The sequence below is a fragment of the Trichomycterus rosablanca genome, chromosome 2 (genome assembly GCF_030014385.1).
Source record: "Trichomycterus rosablanca isolate fTriRos1 chromosome 2, fTriRos1.hap1, whole genome shotgun sequence".
Lineage (NCBI taxonomy): Eukaryota > Metazoa > Chordata > Actinopteri > Siluriformes > Trichomycteridae > Trichomycterus > Trichomycterus rosablanca.
The window spans coordinates 52855229-52875665 of record NC_085989.1 but is presented as its reverse complement, the minus strand read 5'-3'; the positions used below and the strand labels follow the sequence as shown (position 1 = coordinate 52875665).

The 20437-nt window shown below is 38.1% G+C and overlaps 1 pseudogene; it reads left to right on the top strand.

Moving 5' to 3' along the window:
- Positions 1-20437, top strand: part of LOC134334891 (uncharacterized) — a 759100-nt pseudogene that overhangs the window by 537951 nt on the left and 200712 nt on the right.

Sequence of the window (20437 nt, the reverse complement as noted above, 5' to 3'; positions counted from 1 at the left end):
GAATTGATTCCTGTGGTGCTCTCCACTGTAAATTTGGGTTTAAAAGGGGCACAGACACCATCTAGTTGGAAGGAGGCTGTAATATCAGCTATATTAAAAGAAGGCAAGGACAAAATGGACTGTGGATCCTACAGACCAATATCTGTTCTTAATGTAGATTATAGACTGTTTACCTCTATCATGGCCAGACGATTAGAAAAGTTCCCACCTGTCTTGATTCACCATGATCAGATGGGTTTTATATAGCAACGCCAAACAGTGAACAATATACGAAGATCACTACATACAGTGTATCACAAAAGTGAGTGCACCCCTCACATTTCTGCAAATATTTCATTATATATTTTCATGGGACAACACTATAGACATGAAACTTGGATATAACTTAGAGTAGTCAGTGTACAGCTTGTATAGCAGTGTAGATTTACTGTCTTCTGAAAATAACTCAACACACAGCCATTAATGTCTAAATAGCTGGCAACATAAGTGAGTACACCCCACAGTGAACATGTCCATATTGTGCCCAAATGTGTCGTTGTCCCTCCCTGGTGTCATGTGTCAAGGTCCCAGGTGTAAATGGGGAGCAGGGCTGTTAAATTTGGTGTTTTGGGTACAATTCTCTCATACTGGCCACTGGATATTCAACATGGCACCTCATGGCAAAGAACTCTCTGAGGATGTGAGAAATAGAATTGTTGCTCTCCACAAAGATGGCCTGGGCTATAAGAAGATTGCTAACACCCTGAAACTGAGCTACAGCATGGTGGCCAAGGTCATACAGCGGTTTTCCAGGACAGGTTCCACTCGGAACAGGCTTCGCCAGGGTCGACCAAAGAAGTCAAGTCCACGTGTTTGGCGTCATATCCAGAGGTTGGCTTTAAAAAATAGACACATGAGTGCTGCCAGCATTGCTGCAGAGGTTGAAGACGTGGGAGGTCAGCCTGTCAGTGCTCAGACCATACGCCGCACACTGCATCAACTCGCTCTGCATGGTCGTCATCTTAGAAGGAAGCTGACGCACAAGAAAACCCGCAAACAGTTTGCTGAAAACAAGCAGTCCAAGAACATGGATTACTGGAATGCCCTGTGGTCTGACGAGACCAAGATAAACTTGTTTGGCTCAGATGGTGTCCAGCATGTGTGGCGGCGCCCTGGTGAGAAGTACCAAGACAACTGTATCTTGCCTACAGTCAAGCATGGTGGTGGTAGCATCATGGTCTTGGGCTGCATGAGTGTTGCTGGCACTGGGGAGCTGCAGTTCATTGAGGGAAACATGAATTCCAACATGTACTGTGACATTCTGAAACAGAGCATGATCCCCTCCCTTCGAAAACTGGGCCTCATGGCAGTTTTCCAACAGGATAACGACCCCAAACACAACCTCCAAGATGACAACTGCCTTGCTGAGGAAGCTGAAGGTAAAGGTGATGGACTAAACCCAATTGAGCACCTGTGGCGCATCCTCAAGTGGAAGGTGGAGGAGTTCAAGGTGTCTAACATCCACCAGCTCCGTGATGTCATCATGGAGGAGTGGAAGAGGATTCCAGTAGCAACCTGTGCAGCTCTGGTGAATTCCATGCCCAGGAGGGTTAAGGCAGCACTGGACAATAATGGTGGTCACAAAAAATATTTTATATGTTCACTGTGGGGTGTACTCACTTATGTTGCCTTAACTTGTTATACAAGTTGTACACTGACTACTCTAAGTTATATCCAAGTTTTATTTCTTTAGTGTTGTCCCATGAAAAGTTATAATAAAATATTTGCAGAAATGTGAGGGGTGTACTTACTTTTGTGATACACTGTTATTATTTATATTAATTTAAATTCGTAACTCTACCCATGCTGTAGAACAATTTATAATTCATTACTGTACCTGTACCTGTACAGAATTTTTTTACAGGTAAAGATTTATTATTACAGGTACAGATTTATTTACAGACAGAGACCAAGAGTGAGAGCAATAAAGACTTGAACCAACCACAACTTCCACAGCTTCTTTCCATCAGCTTACTAAACAAGGGCTCCTCACACACCCCTCTGTTTAAGTGCGTCACACATTTTTCCCTCACAGTTAATGCACATTTGTACCTTCTTTACTTAAATTATCTCTATTGCACTATCGTTCTACTTAAAGTCTGTCAGCGTTCTGATTCTGATAAGAGTTTCCACTCATCTGGGATATTTTGGACTAAAATATTTTGGAGTGTGTCTGTCCAGAAGCGCGGATGTGATATGTGGATCTGCAGTTGAAAAAGCAGATCACGAACAGAGTCTTCTGATTTCTGGGTAAGAAAAATACCAATGTAATAAAAACACCGATAAGATCTGTCTGCAGAACCCCTAACACTAAGACACAAGTGAAACTGCTCTGCTGTAGAACTGCGACTCTGGTCAGATGTCACTGGGATGAAATACTGAATGAATGTGGTGCTGATGTTACACTGCTTTCTCACTGGGATGAGAATAAACCTAAACATTGTAGATCAATTACTGTCGCAAACTTAGCAACTTTGTCGCTGTATTTAGCGAGTTTTCAGACGCCTTTAGCGATTTTTTTTTTTCAAAAAGGCAACTAGCGACAAACCTAGTGACTTTTTCTGGTGTTATTGGAGACTTTTGGAAAATCAGACATGAAAGCAAACATCGTTCTACAGTTACTGTCCTGCTGCCGTTGTTCTGTTGATTTATCTTACTAAAGTACCCATCGATTTGTCCTACCGAGCATGCGCACATCTGTTTTTGACTCGTTGTGTTTAACGTCTCTAATTCTGTGCTACCTTTAACCTAATTTATTTCTGCTAGCGGTTAGTAATGTGTGGTTTTAGTTTTAATTCCTTTAACAGTTTAAAGTTTAAGTGTATGTAATGCCGTCATTATGTGAGTTGTTTTTTATTCTATTTCAGTTGTTTATCTAATGCTGTGTTAACGTTTTATTTAACCAAGTTTATACATAAGTTCAGTGATTTTAGAGCGTTTTTTTTATACATCTTAACATTACGTCAACACAAACAGTTTTGTGCTCTTAGCAGTTCAGCTGGTACAGTGAAGTTTGTGTCTAATAAAGTTCATTACTGAGTGAATATGTTGAGCATTTATTACAGTATCTTCTACTGAGGTATTTGACCTCCGTGAAGCTGGCCCCCCATGTGGTCAGAAATGGAATATAAATATTATTTTTCGTTTGTGCTGCGTTTGTGCTGGTTTGTGCCGTAGGAATCATCGTTTGTGCTGGCACCGTTTTAGAGAAATTAAGTATTATATTTTATTACCCGTGACGTCACTCAGCCCCCCATCAGAGCCCAAATTGCACCAAAAGCATCTCATTCGTTTGTGCTCCGTTTGTGCTGGTTTGTGCTGCTAAAAGAAACATTTGTGCTTTTTTAATTCTTAAGTTATTACGCTATAAATATTACACCCGTGACGTCACCAGCCCCCCATTAACGTCCAAATTGCACCAAAAACCCTTTAATTCGTTTGTGCTGGTTTGTGCTGCTAAAAGAAACATTTGTGCTCTTTTAATTCTTAAGTTATTACGCTATAAATATTACACCCGTGATGTCACCAGCCCCCCATTAACGTCCAAATTGCACCAAAACCCTTTAATTCGTTTGTGCTGGTTTGTGCTGCTAAAAGAAACATTTGTGCTCTTTTAATTTGCAAGTTATAGGCTAAATTCTCTCTCTTTTTTTTTTATTAAGTGAGGACACTTAGCCCCTAACAATGTTAAAATTGCATCACAGAGTGAAATTTATTATAATCGAATTACCTTTAAAAACCTTTAACATTTAAATGTTAAAATGTTATCCATAACATTATTCATACACATGTTACACAGCTAAATTGATTTGTGAATTCCAAATGTTAGTTATTTCAAAGGTTTTAAATGCTTGTGGGCCGTCAACAAGTATATTCTACCTACAGACTCACCAAATAATCAAAATGTAACATAGCTTAAAAAAGTTTAGTCACAGCTAAATTCCATGGTTTGTGTTATAGCTCTGATGTCTTTGTTATTCTATTTACAGTGTATCACAAAAGTGAGTACACCCCTCACATTTCTGCAGATATTTAAGTATATCTTTTCATGGGACAACACTGACAAAATGACACTTTGACACAATGAAAAGTAGTCTGTGTGCAGCTTATATAACAGTGTAAATTTATTCTTCCCTCAAAATAACTCAATATACAGCCATTAATGTCTAAACCACCGGCAACAAAAGTGAGTACACCCCTTAGTGAAAGTTCCTGAAGTGTCAATATTTTGTGTGGCCATCATTATTTCCCAGAACTGCCTTAACTCTCCTGGGCATGGAGTTTACCAGAGCTTCACAGGTTGCCACTGGAATGCTTTTCCACTCCTCCATGACGACATCACGGAGCTGGCGGATATTCGAGACTTTGCGCTCCTCCACCTTCCGCTTGAGGATGCCCCAAAGATGTTCTATTGGGTTTAGGTCTGGAGACATGCTTGGCCAGTCCATCACCTTTACCCTCAGCCGCTTCAATAAAGCAGTGGTCATCTTAGAGGTGTGTTTGGGGTCATTATCATGCTGGAACACTGCCCTGCGACCCAGTTTCCGGAGGGAGGGGATCATGCTCTGCTTCAGTATTTCACAGTACATATTGGAGTTCATGTGTCCCTCAATGAAATGTAACTCCCCAACACCTGCTGCACTCATGCAGCCCCAGACCATGGCATTCCCACCACCATGCTTGACTGTAGGCATGACACACTTATCTTCGTACTCCTCACCTGATTGCCGCCACACATGCTAGAGACCATCTGAACCAAAGAAATTAATCTTGGTCTCATCAGACCATAGGACATGGTTCCAGTAATCCATGTCCTTTGTTGACATGTCTTCAGCAAACTGTTTGCGGGCTTTCTTGTGTAGAGACTTCAGAAGAGGCTTCCTTCTGGGGTGACAGCCATGCAGACCAATTTGATGTAGTGTGCGGCGTATGGTCTGAGCACTGACAGGCTGACCCCCCACCTTTTCAATCTCTGCAGCAATGCTGACAGCACTCCTGCGCCTATCTTTCAAAGACAGCAGTTGGATGTGACGCTGAGCACGTGCACTCAGCTTCTTTGGACGACCAACGCGAGGTCTGTTCTGAGTGGACCCTGCTATTTTAAAACACTGGATGATCTTGGCCACTGTGCTGCAGCCTAGTTTCAGGGTGTTGGCCATCTTCTTGTAGCCTTGGCCATCTTCATGTAGCGCAACAATTCGTCTTTTAGGATCCTCAGAGAGTTCTTTGCCATGAGGTGCCATGTTGGAACTTTCAGTGACCAGTATGAGAGAGTGTGAGAGCTGTACTACTAAATTGAACACACCTGCTCCCTATGCACACCTGAGACCTAGTAACACTAACAAATCACATGACATTTTGGAGGGAAAATGACAAGCAGTGCTCAATTTGGACATTTAGGGGTGTAGTCTCTTAGGGGTGTACTCACTTTTGTTGCCGGTGGTTTAGACATTAATGGCTGTATATTGAGTTATTTTGAGGGAAGAATAAATTTACACTGTTATATAAGCTGCACACAGACTACTTTTCATTGTGTCAAAGTGTCATTTTGTCAGTGTTGTCACATGAAAAGATATACTTAAATATCTGCAGAAATGTGAGGGGTGTACTCACTTTTGTGATACACTGTATATAGGTCTTCAAACCAGAGTAAGAAGTAAAGGCTTTAACAAGACCACCCAGTAATGCAAGAGAGAAATCAGAAACAACTTCTTTTGGTACAGATGCTCCTCCTCTAAGCCATTCAGAGACCCAGTTTGATATGGCGTTAATGTCATGCCGCTCAGACAGCATTTGCACCACTGGGATGTGAATAGAAGTATCTCCATGTGAGGACAGAACTCCTTGATATGGAAATATATGTCCTGATGTTTCTGTTTAGTGAGCCTTTTGACTACTGTACCTGTAGCATTAAAACTTACACTTGAGTCTTTACTAGTATTTTGACTAGTAGTTGAGAGGGGGTCCAATAGTGACATAAAAAATTTGTCAAGGCCGATGTCATGAATACTGCCCCTATGAGGCACACTGTATTTTATTAGATGAGGGGGAAAGGATGGGTTCTTCAGAGACCGGCAGTCTTTTCTCTCCAGATAGCATGTGCTTTGCCTTTCCAGTATGAAGACTGTCATCAATGTAATCAATTCTGCATTTTAGCACACTGGAAATGGACAATTTTGCAGTACAGTGGCCAGTGATGTCAATGCACTTAGATGCACTGTGTGGGTACACTTTTGCTCTCTTGAAACTAAGTGTGCAGGCTAATCTGGTCATGTTCCAGATCTCTTCATTTAGGACATGAGACCATGTGCCAGAATTAGAGCTGTCACTGTCTTCATCTGCCTTTACCTTCATCTATATTTTTGATGCAATCATTTTCAATTTCAGTTGATTTGTCTTTCACTTGCCTTTTAATGTGTATGTACAGCATATGTTTGTTTTATATTTTTCACAGAACTGTCCAATCTTGTTCTAAATGTCATTAATATGATTAAAATTCTCAGAGGACTATTACAGGGTTTTATTAGAAGCAATAAATTACCTTAAAATGAGAATTATGTGTTTATGCGCTATGAAAGCTCTTTCCTGGAATGTCCAACAGTTGCCTGAGGAGAGGACAAAAGAAAAGTATGCTCAGACCTTAGTCAAACGTGACTACCAACTTTTTGTTGCTAGGACAATGGTCTTTCTCATATGTGTTTTTTTTTTTTTTTATAAAACTTGCATAAAAATAATGTTTTTTCATGCCATGCCTTGGGTTGTTGAAGCCCAATTTACTGGCCAGTGAGCGTAATTGAAAGGTAGGTCTTTATAATAACGTGGTAATGTGGTGTATAGTGGAGCAGAATGACATTCTGCCAAGGTTTTGGTGCAGCATGCTATCTAGTGAAAGGGAAAGTACAAACAAAATGAACGAGTGCAGTGTAATTAGACAAGCCAGTGCATCTTAATACAATAAATATGCAGGGCAGCATGATGGAAAGTATAAATGTGTAAAGTATGCAGATTTGTGAAGACCTAACAGAACTGACAGCAAGTTGCACAGGGAGATGGATAAACAAGTATAACCTTAATGACTAATATGACGTTATATGGTGAGGGTTATATATTTGTGTGTTTTGTAAGTGGATGCTGCAGTAGATTCTTGCAAACAATGTTAATGAGCCGAGGAAGCTTTGGAGTTACTTCTTTACAGTGTCATTACAGTGATACACATATGGGAATCCTGATCACCAGTAAACTGCATGTCAAATTAGACATGCATTGCATTCTTTATAAAATACTTGTATTCATACAACAAACACTCCAACTCTGCATCAGTATTTTATTACTGATGTTGAGTCTACTGAGACACTTTTCTCTTCATAAAGTGACAATAAAGTACAAAATATTGAAAATAAGTCATCTTACTGTTATTTTAGTCACGTTTTTACCTGGAAAAGAAATTTTAGGGGTTTAAGTTTAAGTTGTGCTGTCTGAAAATGACTGCTTACAGTCAAACAGGTCCCCACCCTGTATCTCAGACTTTGGTCCTCATGGAAACATGGCTTAAAATAAAGATTCCCACCGTTAAGAAGTCACATAAGGACAATTGGTTTATTTATCAAAGAACTTTTGACATTAAAATTATTGATGCGGCTAAATAAGAATGAATAGAGAGAATGCCATGTAAAACCTATACTTTTGTAGTGTATATTTCTGTAGTGTTAAGTGATTCACAGTTTACAAACGTGTGGTAAGTTATGTTCTGCCATAAGTTGTGTATATTGCAGGAATATCAATTAAAACATGAAAACCAATTAAAACTGCGTGTTTAGTTTCAAGAGGATATTGAAGAGGATACGCAGTATGGCTGAGTGCTTTGACATATCTGTGCAAAGTGGAATCCACATCCAATGACATCATCCAGATGAGATGACGTCAAACAAAATGATGTCAAACAAATGAGATGGTTTTGATGCAATTTGAACATTTTATTGGGCTAAATGTCCTCAATTTATATATAAAAAAAAATTATTTAGCCTATAACTTGAGAATTAAAACAGCACAAATGTTCCTTTTAGCAGCACAAACCAGCACAAACGGAGCACAAACGAATTAAAGGGTTTTGGTGCAATTTGGACGTTAATGGGGGGCTGGTGACGTCACGGGTGTAATATTTATAGCGTAATAACTTAAGAATTAAAAGAGCACAAATGTTTCTTTTAGCAGCACAAACCAGCACAAACGAACGAGATGGTTTTGGTGCAATTTGCTCTGATGGGGGGCTGAGTGACGTCACGGGTAATAAAATATAATGCTTAATTTCTCTAAAACGGTGATTCCTACGGCACAAACCAGCACAAACGAATAATAATATTTATATTCCATTTCTGACCACATGGGGGGCCAGCTTCACGGAGGTAGCTATTTGTATTAGTAAAACTATTTTGTTTCTTTTCTCTTGTTAGTTCAGTTTTAATTATTTGTTCTTTATTCCATGTTTTTGTAGCTATAGATAAGATCTGTGTGATCTATAGATTTCTTACTGGGATCTTATCCAACAGGGTTTAATAAATCACAGAGGCAAAACCTTAGAAGATTTTCCTCATAGAGGGTCAGTATATTATTTACTACTGAATGTTTTATATACTGGCTCATATTAAACTACATTTAATAACACATGTGAGATAAATGTCTGAGATACAGATGAATGGATCTACTGAGATTTGCTACCTATAGTTTATAATAATATATAGATCTATCAACATGTGGTAACTATTATGCAAATTGGGCGATGACGTCACTTAGCTGCTTCTAGGACAGCCAATAGCTGCTTTCCTTACTGAGAAGCTGCAACACTGAGATCAACCAGCTCAGTTCAAACAAGAAGAAGAAGAAGTGAACGCGCTCGTACTGAAGTGAGTCTGTAAGTGTTTTTATTATTCATTTATTACACTTTATTTTTATTTTAACTACATTCTAATTCATAATAAAACCAAGGTTCATAATAAAATAGCACTAATGATTTGAGGAACTTGGCTAACGCTAACTGTTAGGACATAAATCACACATGATTTATCTGAGCCGATACAGCGAACCGAATCAAGTAATCGGAACCGATTCATTATTTACATTAAGTTTTGTAAACAAGTTCTTATAGTTTTTTTTACAGGTTTATTGAAACGCCGATCTGTTTCAGAATTCTCAGCTAGCAAAAAATTTTTGTTTACAGTCTAGAACAACCATTATCGAATGACCGAATATGGCCCAGTTCTGACCTGCAGTAGATTTTTAAAAGGCTTTCCCAGCCATATGTAACCTTTAATGGTCACCGTGACTACTACAGTTGTTCTTGCTCTTTATTAATAAGTACAACTACTACTAATAATGTATTAATAAGAAGACAAAGATGAAGAGTAAGAATAATAGTAATAAAAATGTACACACATTAAGCACGGTCTTTGTACATCTTTTGTAAACACTTTGAGGTATTACCTATGAAAATACTTAAAAATATGAAGATATACTTTATTACTTTATTTGTCATATATACATATACATTTGTACAGTACAATAGTTTTAACTCGGAGTTATGCAGGGCTAGACAGCTGCACTTCTCTAAGATCATTAACAGGAACATCAACAACACCCGCACTCTATTCAACGTGGTCGACAAGCTTACAAATCCTCCAAAACGGATCACGCCAGAACTTCTGTCCACAGAGAAATGTAATGAATTTGCTCATTTCTTCTGTGAAAAAAATCAAAACTATTAGACTGACCATCAACACCACTCAGTCAAACGATGAAACCATGCTGCCCCTACAGACACCTAAAAATAACATGACTATTATGTCACAATTTAATACAATAAACCAAAAAACTCTGGAGAAAACAGTTCAGCATCTTAAATCATCGACATGTTGTCTCGACATACTGCCATCTGAATTTTTTAAAACTATTTTTAACTCTGTAAAAACTGATTTGCAACAAATAGTTAATGGCTCACTAGAATCAGGCGTTTCCCCAGTCACTGAAAACAGCTGCCATTAAGCCACTCCTAAAAAAGAGAACTCTGGATGCGTCTGTGTTAAACAACTACAGGCCGGTCTCAAATCTTCCTTTCATAGCTAAGATTATTGAGAAAGTTGTTTACAATCAAGTCAGCAGTTTTTTGAATTCCAGTGGTTATTTTGACAAATTTCAGTCAGGCTTTCGAGCTCACCACAGCACTGAAACGGCTCTCATAAAAGTGTTAAATGATCTACAGCTGAATACTGACTCGGGTAAAATATCAGTTCTGGTTTTACTGGATCTTAGTGCTGCCTTTGACACTGTAGATCATAGAATATTGCTGGACAGGTTGGAAAACTGGGTTGGACTTTCCGGAACAGTCCTTAATTGGTTCAGGTCTTATTTAGAAGACCGCAGTTACTTCGTCACTATTGGCAGCTGTGAATCTGACAGGGTGGCTATGACATGTGGAATCCCCCAGGGATCAGTTCTCGGACCTCTTCTGTTCAATCTTTATATGCTGCCATTAGGCCAAATGCTACAGGCTAACAACATTGATTACCATAGTTATGCAGATGACACACAGATATATCTGGCTCTCTCACCAGATGATTACAGCCCAATAGATTCACTGTGTCAGTGTCTGGAGGACATCAATAACTGGATGAGCCAGAATTTTTTACAGTTAAATAAGGACAAAACAGAGATTGTTGTGTTTGGCAGCAAAGAAAAGAGGACCAGTGTCAGTGAACACCTCAGTTCCCGGGCTCTAAAAACCAAAGACCAAGTCCGCAATCTTGGCGTTCTAATAGACTCAGATCTCACCTTCACCAGCCATATAAAAACCATCACCAAAACAGCCTTCTACCATCTTAGAAATATAGCTAAAATGGGTCTAGTGTGCCAACATGACCTAGAGAAGCTGATCCATGCTTTTATCTCCAGTAGGGTGGACTATTGTAATGGTCTCTTAACTGGACTTCCCAAAAAGACCATTAAACAGTTACAGCTCATTCAGAACGCTGCTGCAAGAGTTTTAACTAAGACGAAGAGAACTGAGCACATCACTCCAGTTCTAAAATCTCTACACTGGCTTCCGGTTAGTTACAGAATAGAATTTAAAGTTCTGCTACTGGTCTATAAATCACTGAATGGGTTCGGCCCAGAATACATCTCAGAAATGTTTAGAGAATATAAACCCAGTAGATCTCTTAGATCGATGGACTCAGGTCAGCTAGTTGAGCCCAGAGTCCAAACTAAATATGGTGAAGCAGCATTTAGTTGTTGGGCTGCATATAACTGGAACAGACTGCCAGGAGATATTAGATGTTCCTTAAATGTAGAAATCTTTAAATCCAGGTTAAAAACATTTCTTTTTTCTTGTGCCTATGATTGAGCTCGAAATGTTTGCTATTACCCTCATTTTACCATATTTCTTTTAGTTTTTCATGCTCTTCTAAATTGTAAGTTATATTTTACAATATTTTCTTTTAATTTTTAATGTCCTTAATTTTTTTTTATCTCTCGTTTGAATTTCATGTTGTCTTAATTGTAAGTAAATGTTTGCAAGAAGTCTTTCTGAGGTTTTAGATCTCAGGAATGTTTTAATGCTTTTTATTAATTTTTTTTCCTTATGTAAAGCACTTTGAATTGCCACTGTGTATGAAAGGTGCTATACATATAAACTTGCCTTGCCTTGCCTTGCCTTGCCTTTATAGTACGTACACCTGGTTCAAGTCAAACAAGCTTATCCAGTGACTAAAATAATTTCACACATACATTAACAACTATTAAATTGGATTTAAAAAGTTGAGAATACTGACTTTTCTGTCTTTGTTTTAGAGACATTTGTACAACCCCTGGCAAAAATTATGGAATCACCACTCTTGGAAGATGTTCTTTCAATTGTTTAATTTTGTAGAAAAAAAATAAATCACAGACATGCCACAAAACTATCATTTCTCAACTGTCAACCCTCTGGCATTAAGAAACAATAAAAAAAGAAACAAATATAATAGTTGTGGTCAGTCACAATTGCTTTTTTTTAGATCAAGTAGAGGAAAAAAATATGGAATCACTCAAATCTGAGGAAAAAATTATGGAATCATTAGAAAACACTGCACCATTATTACTTTGTTGCACCACCTCTGGCTTTTATAATGGTTTAAACTCTCTGAGGCATGGAGTTAACTAATGACAAACAGTATTCTTCATCAATCTGCCTTCAACTGTCTCTTGCTGTTGCCAGATCAGCTTTGCAGGTTGGAACCTTGTCATTGACCATTTTCTTCAATTTCCACCAGAGATTTTCAAATGGATTGAGATCCGGACTATTTGCAGGCCATGCCATTGACATTATATGTTTTCTTGAAGGAAAGTTTTCACGTCCTTTGCCCTATGGCAAGATGCATTATCATCTTGAAAAATGAAGTCATCATCACCAAACATCCTTTCAACTGATGGAATAAGAAAAGCGTCCAAAATTTTAATGTGGACTTTGGCATTTATTGAAGACCATCTCCCCTGTGCCTTTACCCGACATGCAGGCCCATATCATCAACAACTGTGGAAATTAACATGTTTTCTTTAGGCAGTTATCTTCATAAATTTCATTGGACAGACACCAAACAAAAGTTCCAGCATCATCACCTTGCCCAATGCAGATTCGCGATTCATCACTGAAGATCACTTTTATCCAGTCACCCACAGTCCACGATTGCTTTTCTTTAGCCTACTTTAACCTTGTTCTTTTCTTTTTAGGTGTTAATGATGGCTTTTGTTTGGCTTTTCTGTATGTAAATCCCATTTCTTTTAGGTGATTTCTTACAGTTCAGTCACAGACATTGACTCCACTTTCCGGCCACTTGTTTCTCATTTGTTTTGTTGTGCATTTTCTGTTTTCAAGACATATTGCTTTAAGTTTTCTATCTTGATGCTTTGATGTCTTACTTGGTCTACCAGTATGCTTCCCTTTTACAACCTTCCCATTTTGTTTGTACTTGGTCCAAATTTTAAACACAGCTTACTGGGAACAACCAACATCTTTTGCGACATTCCACAATGATTTATCTTCTTGAAGGAGTTTTATAATCCTCTCATTTGTTTCAACTGACATATCTTGTGTTGGAACCATGATTCATGACAATCTGCTTTGTGCAACAGCTCTCCGAGGTGTAAGCACTCTTTTTAAACTGAAGAATAATTAGCAAATCTAATCTGCTGCAGATGTTTTGTTTTTAAACTGCAAATTACAGAGTGATTCCATAATTTTTTCCTCAGATTTGAGTGATTCCATATTTTTTTCCTCTACTTGATCTAAAAAAAGCAATTGTGACTGACCACAACTATTATATTTGTTTCTTTTTTTTATTGTTTCTTAATGCCAGAAGGTTGACATTTTGAAAAATGATAGTTTTGTGGCATGTCTGTGATTTATTTTTTTTCTACAAAATTAAACAATTGACAGAACATCTTCCAAGAGTGGTGATTCCATAATTTTTGCCAGGGGTTGTATGTCCAATAGTTTACATGTCTATGTAAAAAAAATGTTATAATAGTAAATATTATTTTTTTGCAGTTCACATAATCACTGTACGCCCCCTCCAGTATAGCTGTGGGAGGCACTGCAGTCAGCATGGCTCCAGATACCTGTACCAGGACCTGACTGAGTCACTCCCAGTTCGTCTAGCTGCTGTCCGTGCTGCACAGTTCACCTAACTATGTGACTCGACTGTGTCTAGCCTATATTTTAATGAAGAAATTAGTATTTTAAAAATAAGTTTTCTTTCCCCATGGCACCCGTCCAGATGTTATTGACATTTGCAAAGTACTAGGTACTAGGTACAAGGTAAATATGCCTAATGAATTTAATGTGGAGTGTGTTGGGGCAAGTATAATTTCCCAGCAGTGGGAGCAAGATAAGAAAGCACATGAATTAAAATTAAATGGGTTGGATTTATTTATTCCTGATAATTTAGATTTTGCACACAATAATTAATGTAAACATATATAGAAAATGCATGTCATATAATAAAATAACTCATCCATATTTCTTAAATGTTTTGTGTCTCTATTGTGGTTCAGCTTTTTAAAATGTGCACAACTGCTGTATCACAAAAATGATAATTAGGGTTTCAGTCATTTTATGTTTACATGGTTTTAATTTGGATCATGAGAAGGAAGACGAATTGAAGGAAAAACTTCTGGAAAAAGTAAAGGTGCATGTAGATGACATGCAGCCATATTAGGGCCAGATGCGGGGTGCCACAATGTAGCCGAGCCAGCAGACAGCTGACAGTGCCAAACTGGAGCCGGAATCGCCCCAGATCTATAATGCTAGCTGGGTTGTTAACTGTTGTGTTTCCAGTGTCTGTACAGTTTCTGTTTCTATGATCGTCACATTTTCAAATCCATAAATAAAAACAGACAGCAATTATATGTAAATACTTTGTGAGCTGTTGAAATGTGTAAATATATGCTGCTCTGTCTGTCTATCCATCCATCTATCCATCCATTCATCCATGTGTGTCTGTCTTTATTTTAGATCTTTAATAATGCAGTCAGCAGAAGTGGGACACATCGCCCCCACGGATCTAGAAGATGAAGGATCTAAAGGTGAAGATTTCTGCTGTAAGTACATATGGAACAATTTAGCACTTTTCCACCAGACAGTGTGGTACAGAACAGGATGGTCAGTACTGGGGTCAGTAATTAATGGATAGTGGATCAGAATCTGTCCTGTATCATTCTGTCCTGTGGAGAAGTGCTGCTTCACTCCAGTCTGGACTCAAGTTTTTAATGGAACTAAGATTTATTACATCATTAAAACAACAACAACACGCCTCCCTACACTAGTCCCAGTTGTTGAGCTTTCTTCACATGTTGATGTCATTTCAGGTGAAGTATCATTAATCCCTCTGGAACTCATCACCTCTGATAGACACCTCTCCTCAGTGTACCAATCACTTGGAGGTGTCCTGCCTCAGAAGAAGGAGGAACCTGAAGATGAAGATGATCTCAGTAAGAATGTTTCAAATCTTGAGCAATTAAACATGTTTTATTTATTAATGGATCATCTGTCAGACTGTTCTATCATCAATATTTATAATATTAATAATATAATCCAATAAATAACTAAGGCGTGTAAAAGAGTGAATATATTCTATTGCTATATTTAAAGTACAAATGCTGAGGTTATTTACTCTTTATCTCACTTAGAACTGGGCAATATGGATAAAAAATAATATCTCGATATTTGTAGCTGAATGGCGATATACGATATATATCTCAATATTTTTTCATCCCATAAGGTAATAACAAAAAGACACTTCTGAGACAAAGCTACATGTTCCAATTTTTTTACATGTACTTTTATTAATATTCGTGCTGGGGAGGCTTCACACAAGACCTATTTTTCCTTATAAAAAAAAAAAGAACTATTCTAAAAAAAAGTTTGTTGTTTTTTAACATATTACCTGTCGTGTAATGTGAATTACAAATATATTGTCTGGCCCTTTAAGAATTTTAAGTGCACTATAGGGCGCAGGGAGCGAGTGTGTAGGGAAGATATCAGAATTTATCGTTTATGGCTGTGCTGATGTTCTTCTGTTGTTTTGCACTGAGCTTGTGTGATATAAATATAGCGTTCTCGTTAAACTCCTCACTCAAATGTTTGGACTTTATTAAAGCAATAAGCCACGAGAGGCCGTGCGTTACTGTGATTTTATTACGGGGATGACGTTTTTGGCACAACGCGAATGCTTCAACTTACAATGAAGCATTCTTCTGCGACGCCAGGTAGTTCGATTAACAGTGTTGCTAGGCAACATGAGGGCGAAAATAACATTAACTTTTTCTTTTCAGTGGCGTATTAATATGGAATGATGTGAGGTGGTCACAGGTGTGCGTTTATTGGGGATTTTACAACGGCTTCGTACGCGGCTCAGCCAATCAGATTTTAGGACCGAAACTATCCGTTTTATAAACATTATTTTACATCACTGTCGCCACAACATTATCATTAATATTTTTGTTACCATATAGAACTCAGTTCTGTAATATAGGCAGAACTAATCGTACATGTTACTGTGTAAATATTACAACATTTAATGCATTTTATGTAGCGTTCTGCTTCATGCACGTTATTATTATTTAACAGCTTTATTTGTTGTATAATTGCTGTTTGCTCATTATTTACTGCAGAGTTAGTTCATGCAATTTTATTCATGTTTGGATGTTTATTGGCCAACATGAAGAAATACTATAATAGAAGATAAATAAATAAATGACGTGCCGGACGTCGGGCGATCATCCAGTATAAACTAACACAATTACATACAACATCCAGTACAGAAATCACACATCACATATACAAACACAAGAGTCAGAACAACAGGAGACGCACCGTTATGTTATTTTTACTTTCTCAACACTTGCAGGATTTACACTCTTTATATATGAAGTAACAGCACTTGTATGTTTTCCAATATTGTTTTTTTGAAACGAATAACGACTCGTTTTCTTGTTTTTCAACTTGAAGTGAAAAAGAATTACCATGGGTACACGGAGCTGGAACCTTTGGTCTGGACTTGTTTTCTGCATTCTCTACAGAATACATTATTCTGCTGCTCATCTGACACTTTGAATCCGAACCATCTCCAAATAATTGAGTATTTATTTTCCTTTTACTAAGCAGCTCCTCTTCGATAGCTTGTGTCAAGTCTTTATCCGTCTCCATGCTATTGCTGCCTACAGGACTTACTGGTGAAGCAGTGGGGAGGGGCGAGTTGTGTTCAGTGGGGGAGAGAGGTGAAAATGTGCAGAGACAAACTGGAGAAGAGAAAGGTGAACTGTCAGATCTAATTGGAACGCAACGTAGTCTATATCGATATAAACGATATTGTCTTATATTGTGTATGAAAATATATATTTTATAAAATCTTGAAATATCGCCCAGCCCTAATCTCACTCTATACTCACTCAGTACCGTGTCTTTGGTCCTCTTCACTTTTAGCTTTGAAAATCATTTGATCTGCTCTGTGTTTATTGTGATGTTTGTAATTGATTGTGTTACAAGAGCAGCTTGTGTTTTTCTTCTTCAGGATTGAACAAGGATTTCTGCTGCTCCTCGAGTCCACGTTCCTGTACAACCCAAAATCATCTCCACAAACACATCAAGACCCCCCACAGTGTCAAATATGAGACCCTGGTGAAGATTAAGACTGAACATGAGGATCTGACGCCCACCAGAAGCTCCAGTGATCAGCAGACGTCCTCTGGTGCTGTCAGCATTAACAGCTCTCTCACCAGAGAACAGAACAGAAGGAACGTCTGCTCACAGTGTGGGAAGAGCTTTAGTTCTCCCAGTGCTCTTAAAATACACCAGCGCATTCACACTGGAGAGAAACCGTATCAGTGCTCACAGTGTGGGAAGAGTTTTAATCGAAAGAGTAATCTTAAAAAACACCAGCGCATTCACACTGGAGAGAAACCGTATCAGTGCTCACAGTGTGGGAAGAGTTTTACTAATCAGGGTGATCTCAAAATCCACCATCGCATTCACACTGGAGAGAAACCGTATCAGTGCTCACAGTGTGGGAAGAGTTTTAATCAACAGAGAATTCTCAAAATTCACCAGCGCATTCACACTGGAGAGAAACCTTATGTGTGCTTGCAGTGTGGGAAGAGTTTTAATGATCAAAGTAATCTTAAACTACACCAGCGCATTCACACTGGAAAGAAATCATATCAGTGCTCACAGTGTGGGAGAAGTTTTAATCATCAAATTACTTTCAAAAGACACCAGCGCATTCACACTGGAGAGAAACCGTATCAGTGCTCACAGTGTGGGAAGAGTTTTAATCGTCAAAGTGTTCTCAAAATACACCAGCGCATTCACACTGGTGAGAAAATGTATCAGTGCTCACAGTGTGGGAGGCGCTTTAATGATCAGAGTGATCTCAAAAGACACCAGCGCATTCACACTGGAGAGAAACCATATATATGCTTACAGTGTGGGAAGAGTTTTAATCGTCAGAGTGATCTCAAAAGACACCAGCGCATTCACACTGGAGAGAAACCATATACATGCTTACAGTGTGGAAAAAGTTTTAATCATCAGAGTTCTCTTAAAAAACACCAGCGCATTCACACTGGAGAGAAACCATATCAGTGCTCACAGTGTGGGAAAAGTTTTAATCGCCAGAGTGTTCTCAAATTACACCAGCGCATTCACACTGGAGAGAAACCGTATCAGTGCTCACAGTGTGGGAGGCAATTTAATGATCAGAGTGGTCTCAAAAGACACCAGCGCATTCACACTGGAGAGAAACCGTATCAGTGCTCACAGTGTGGGAACAGTTTTAATCGTCAGAGTGTTCTCAAAATACACCAGCGCATTCACACAGGAGAGAAACCGTATCAGTGCTCACAGTGTGGGAAAAGTTTTAATCATCAGAGTGCTCTCAAAAGACACCAGCGTATTCACACTGGAGAGTGAAAGCATAGTGACAATGTGGTTCTTTTAGCTATTGAGGAATGATGGTTCTCTCTGCTGGTCTGTGGGATCAGAGGTTACGGGTGTTCAGCTTTGGCTTGCTTATTTAGTTTTATTACCTCATTACAAGTTCTGAATTGCTCTGTCATAACTTTTAAAAATGTGTGTTCTTATGTTTATACTGTCAGCAATAAAATAAACACTTGATGATTCAAAAAATTATTATTTATTTATAGAACATATTTCTAGAATATATTATATATTCATAGACTGAGTGAAAGTCAGGATCAAAATCATGTAGTGTAAACTAGGCATAACATGTAAGTGTAATTTTACTTCTACTACTGACTCATTACCACCTCAAAACTAATGCAACTACTACACCTGTTGGTTAATGTTTCTTACAAATAAAAACCCTGAAATACAGAGATCAGAATATTAATTAATTGTGCTTTAATTTTACTTGAAGTGCAGTCAAACATACTTAAAATAGTTCCACTTTAGTACAGTTCAGTCCAATTAATACAATTAAAGTCAAACAATTAAAAATAGTTGTTTCATTGTAGCTCTCTTTAAGGGCATTGATCATTAATGTGACCACAATACACTATAGTGCATTGTAGCATATTAAATATTACTCTTCTTAAGTCTACTTTTTATTTCACCAGAGTAGGTAAAGGGTCTTTATACCATGTGTGTGAAAATATTGCTCCCGGGTCACGCCAAATAATGCATCAGGGGCAATAAGTAATTATAAGAAGAATATAAATAAGAATAAGACGTAATAATGAGTAATAAAATTTAATTTTGCAAGAGTCTGCAGAAGAAAGAGATATTACAAAGCAATGTAACATTTAAAGAACATGTATTCATCTAAAGATATGTTCAAAAGCTGGTAGGTATTATTGAGTAGGTATTTTTGATGACATAAGCAACCTATCGCAATCTTACAGTATGTCAGTATGTCAAATGCATGGGGCCCCTATGGCCCTGGATCCTGGGTTGTATGCAAAGAATGCAGTCTTATCGAGATCTGGAATAGAACGACCTTGATATGGTCTAGTAATGTGTTTTTGTTTCGGTTGTGGCCTTGACTCACTTGCAGAAGCATTCCTCTGATGGGAAAAGAAGAACAGTTATTTAGAAACTGGGAAGCTGAAATGCACAAACTCTTAACTCAATCAACCTTGGGACATCACCCTGCATTTCTGGGTTAAATTGATATCCTGCCAGCTGATGAGAGGTGGGTGATGATAGCTTTAATCCAGGGTGTATAAACGCTTTGCAGGTAGGTTTAGGGAATTATTACTTATTGTATGTGTAACTATTGTGCATTATAATAAAGCTTTTATAATCACGAACCAAGCGTGCCTGCTCTCTGACTCCTGAAAGTGTGAATCATCCACACTAAAACAATGCATGATTCATAAAAGGTTTGAATCTATAAACAATAATGTTTGATTGACATCTTTATAAGCCATTTCAGAAAGAACCATAACAGTGGGATTCACAAAAGAATGAACAGAGCTTTTGATAAGAGACCTTTGGTTACATTCATGACAAGAACGGTAGTTACTCATTACACAAGATTCATGAGTTCACAAGTTTATATCAGTCATGGACAATTTAGTATCTCCAATTCACCTCACTTGCATGTTTTTTTTTTTTTTTTTTTTTTTGCTGTGGGAGGAAACCCAGATAACATTCAAAGTCCACACAGAAAGGACAGGAGTCGTATTGCCACACCTGGGGATCGAACTCATGACCTTCTTGCTGTAAGGCGACAGTGCTACCGAATTAGCAACTGGAAAACTTTAGGCAGGCAATAGCACATAAGAATTATAACAGGCACCAGAATAGTTAACAGTCAGTGTCCCCATCCACCCCACAGGCTGCTTATTTTATGTT